This window comes from Neomonachus schauinslandi, chromosome 11 (genome assembly GCF_002201575.2).
Source record: "Neomonachus schauinslandi chromosome 11, ASM220157v2, whole genome shotgun sequence".
Classification (NCBI taxonomy): Eukaryota; Metazoa; Chordata; class Mammalia; order Carnivora; family Phocidae; genus Neomonachus; species Neomonachus schauinslandi.
In genome coordinates this window covers 11286279-11291333 of record NC_058413.1, presented here as the reverse complement: position 1 = coordinate 11291333, position 5055 = coordinate 11286279, and positions in this window count along the sequence as shown.

Sequence of the window (5055 nt, the reverse complement as noted above, 5' to 3'; positions counted from 1 at the left end):
CCCACTCTCTCTTGTCCTGTCTACAGATCCCATGCACAGATCCCCGTTTTGAAAATGGAGTGTTTCTAAAACCCTTCTCTTATATATGCTTCTTTTGGTAAAACAGTCTGCCCTCCTCCCACTCCTGGCCACTCCTACCCACTTATGTTCACCTCTCTTTCTCTGATAGAACTAATTTCCATATGCTTATCTAAGTTCCCTCCTATCAATCCTCCAAGGTGTGTGGAGGTGATTTCTAGGTGGCACAGTGATAGGTGACACTTGGGGCTGAGTATGCAGTGATGGCAATGATGACAGAGTGTCCTTCACCACAGTCCTGGGTCATTACATCAGGAGCATGGCTGGTGTGTGAGGGAGCATAAATGGGCCTTCCTCCTGGGCTTTTGTACACTGGCCCAGACAACCTCCTGGGCTTTTGTACACCGGCCCAGACAACCTCCTGGGCTTTTGTACACCGGCCCAGACAACCTCCTGGGCTTTTGTACACCGGCCCAGACAACCTCCTGGGCTTTTGTACACCGGCCCAGACAACCTCCTGGCTGTTTATCAGCAACCACTTCATTGAAGGTTAGGCAGTTCCTAAGGCACCGTCTTACTTACCGTTCGAGGCACTTGCTTCAAAGTATGTCCTTTTATGCTCTCAGGTGAGGATCTGCCAGGTGAAGTTGGCCTTTATGCAATTAATAAGTTGCTGTGACCTGGGTCCCAGCCTAGGCTCTTTAAGGTTGCTTGGCTTCAGGCAAGCAATGGACCCGAGTTTCCCAGAAATTGTATTTTTTTTTTTTTAAGTAGGCTCCATATCCATCATGGAGCCTAATGCAGGGCTCCAACTCATGACCCTGAGATCAAGACCTGAGCTGAGATCAAGCGTCAGATGCTTAACCAACTTGGAACCACCCAGGTGCCCCACCCAGAGACTGTTTTATTTGATTTCTCTTTCCTTATCTGGGGACAAAGCAGTTATAAACACTCAGGGCCTTCAGATACTATCTTTTAAATTAAATAATTAGAAAATGTGGATCAATGAACTATATTTAAATATTAAGTATATATATATATATTTCAGAAATGCACCTATATTAAAGCAATGTATACCTCCCTATAACATACAACTAGAAATAATACCTTGAGATTATGAAGGGAGGGGCTAATTTTTTTTGTAACTACTGGATTTTAAGCAGCTTCTTTTAGGGGGACATTCTTCAGTGGCTCCCATCTTAGAATAAAATTCAAAGTCCTTTCTAATGACAAGCCCTGTACGTTCTGGCTCCCAGTTGTCTTCTGGACCTCCCCTCCCACTGCTTTCTCCCTTGCTCCGTCTGCTCCAGCTGCACTTAGCTTCTTGTTGCTCCCTGAACCCATCACCTGCCTTTGCATTTGCTGTCCCCACTGCCCAGAACTCTCCTCCTCCAAATATTCTCACAGTGGCTCCCATACTTCCTTCATGTCTTTGCTCAAAGGCCAGTTTTCAGAGAGGTCTTCCCAGACCATCTCTCTCATGTAGAAGACAGCCTCACCCCCATGGACACCCACTGTGCCCCTTACCTGCTATGACTCCTTATCCTTTGTCACACTGTGCATGTAGTTTTACTGTCTGTCTCCCTCTCCACTAGAATGTCCACTCTGAGGGGGAAGGGTCTTTGTCTCTTGTTCACTGTTCTATCTCCAGCCCTTGAGCTAGTACCTAGTTCACAGTAGCAACAGAATAAATAATTTTTAGATGAGCAAATTAATGAACAAATATAACATGGGCTTTAAAGCATTTTTTTTTCTTTCTTGGGGGAGTGTTGGTGGTTTTGTGAGATGAAAGCACAGGACACATATTGGAGTGCACCAGACAGCTTCTAACATGGCTCCAAGTTCCCACCTCCTGGTGATCACACCATTGTGAAATCCCCTTCTCCAGAGTGAGGGCTGGCCTCACTTCTCATGAATATAATACAACAAAAGTTATAAGATGAAGTGGCAAAAGTCCAACTTCCCTCTTGCTTGCCATCTGTCTCTGGCTCTTCTTGCTTCTTGCTCTGAGAAAGCCAGCTGCCACATTATGAGCTGCCTAATGGAGAAACCTATATGGCAAAGAACTGGGAACAGCTTCCAGTCAACAGCCAGGGAGGGAGGAATCCTATCAACAACCATGTGAATGAGCTCGAAAGCTGATTCTTCCACAATTGAGCTTTCAGATGAAGCCTCAGTTGACATCTTGATTGTGGCCTCATTAAGCGACCCTGACCCACAGAAACTATGAGATAGTACATCTTGTTGTTTTAAGCCATTAAGTTTTAGGGTGACTTGTATTATTAACTAATACGTGGTGTATGGTGGGAGATGAGGCCAGAAAGACAGTTTGAGGGCTTCGCATGCCATGTGAAGGAGTGGTAGGCACAATAATGCACCCCCACCCTCCACATATCCACATCCTAATCCCTGGAACTTGTGAATATGTTAGGTCACATGGTAAGTGGGAACTAAGGTTGCTAATGAGCTGATTCTAACATGAGAAGATTATTTTGGATTATCTCGGTGGACCCACTGTAATCAGAGGCCCTTATAAGTGGAAGAGGGAGCAGGAGAGTGAGTCAGAAAAGGGGTTGTGGTGATGGGAACAGAGGTCGGACTGATACAAGTGCTGGCTTTGAAGGTGGAGGAATGCTGGCCTCTCCCAGAAGCTGGAAAAGACGAGGAAACGGATTCTCCCCTAGAACCTCTAGAAGGAATGCAGCCTTTTCAACACCTTGATTTTATCCCAGTGAGATCCATTTTTTACTTCTGAGCTCCAGAACTGTACGATGATATGTCTGTCTTAAGCTAGTTATTAGTGGCATGTTTGTTACAGCAGCAATAAGAATCTAACACAGGATTAGGATCCCAGCATGGCATTGACCTTGGGTTCCAGAGCCTGCTCATGACTGTCCTGAGATGAGCCACACCCCCTTGGTGTGCCTGCTCTTTAAACACACATTTCCTTATAAATTGCCATTTACAGCTATGGTTGCTGCAAGACTGATTATGATTTAATTGTCTCACTTAGCAAGTAACTTCCAGAACAGGAACCACACAGGCCATACATTTCTTTTTTTTTTTATGTTATGTTAATCACCATACATTACATCATTAGTTTTAGATGTAGTGTTCCATGATTCATTGTTTGTGTATAACACCCAGTGCTCCATGCAGAACGTGCCCTCCTTAATACTCATCACCAGGCTAACCCATCCTCCCACCCCCCTCCCCTCTAGAACCCTCAGTTTGTTTTTCAGAGTCCATCGTCTCTCATGGTTCATCTCCCCCTCCAGTTTCTCCCCCTTCATTCTTCCCCTCCTGGTATCTTCTTCTTCTTCTTTTTTTTTTTAACATATATTGTATTATTTGTTTCAGAGGTACAGATCTGTGATTCAACAGTCTTGCACAATTCACAGTGCTCACCATAGCACATACCCTCCCCAATGTCTATCACCCAGCTGCCCCATCCCTCCCCCCCCCACCACTCCAGCAACCCTCAGTTTGTTTCCTGAGATTAAGAATTCCTCGTATCAGTGAGGTCATATGATACATGTCTTTCTCGGATTGACTTATTTCACTCAGCATAACACTCTCCAGTTCCATCCATGTCATTGCAAATGGCAAGATTTCATTCCTTTTGATGGCTGCATAATATTCCATTGTATATATATACCACCTCTTCTTTATCCATTCATCTGTCGATGGACATCTTGGCTCTTTCCACAGTTTGGCTATTACGGACATTGCTGCTATAACATCAGGGTGCACGTGCCCCTTCGGATCCCTACATTTGTATCTTTGGGGTAAATACCCAGTAGTGCAATTGCTGGATTGTAGGGTAGCTTTATTTTCAACTTTTTGAGGAACCTCCATGCTGTTTTCCAGAGTAGGCCATACATTTCTTAACTCATATATTTTGGTAGTCCTTGGCTAACTATTGAGTGAACTTTGTTTTGTAAGGGAGAGTGGGATATGGGGGTGGGAGGGGGAGAGGCAGAGAGAGAGAGAGAAAGAGAATCTTAAGCAGGCTCCATGCTCAATGTGGAGCCTGATGCGGGGCTCAGTCTCACAACCCTGAGATCATGACCTGAACCTAAATCAAGAGTTGGACACTTAATCAACTGAGCCACCCAGGTGCCCCTTGAATGAAACTTACTGATTAATTTATTTACCTGTTTTCTCCCGTGCCTCATTTTCTGGTATCCAAGCACCCAGACTCTCAATGGACATCTGAGAGGTTTATTTGTGTTGATTATTTTCTGCTGTGGCAGCAGAGGTTGCTCCCTTCAGACTTAGTCTCAGTTCTGTCATAGTGCTAAGCTTTAGAGCTTCTCATAAGGCAAGGGTGGCCAGAGCTAGGACTCACTGGGCGATGTCAGTAGAACGTGAAGGGAATGTTACTCCATTTCCCTCCATGTCTGTTTCTGAGATTAAATGCATTCCTATCAGATAGCAATGTTACTATATTCTACTATGGGACCACTGGTTGGGAAGAACTCAGCTGTTTGTTAAGAATGGAGGCTCACAGGCGCCTGGGTGGCTCAGATGGTTAAGCGTCTGCCTTCGGCTCAGGTCATGATCCCAGGGTCCTGGGATCGAGCCCCACATCGGGCTCCCTGCTCGGCGGGGAGCCTGCTTCTCCCTCTGACCCTCTCCCCGCTCATGCTGTTTCTCTCTCACTCGCTCTCTAAAAAATAAATAAAATCTTTAAAACAAAACAAAAAAAAAGAATGGAGGCTCACAGTGCTTCAGGGAAGTGTTAGAATCACAGTGCCATAAGTGAGATTTTATGTTTAATCCAATGAGAGGAATTAAATGAGAATTACAAGGGAAATGACTTTTTAATGCTGTGATTGTCTCTTATTTGAATCCCTGTCAGTGTGCCAATTAGAATATCCTTATACCACATTTGGGAGAATAGGTCTAATACAAATTGTGTGCTTTACCGGTGTTGACTGGTTATTATTGACAGTGAGCTAGAATCATCGAGAGAGAATCTCCATCTCAAAGGGACCTATTCTAAATTTGTTATATGGAGATTCAGTTTCATCA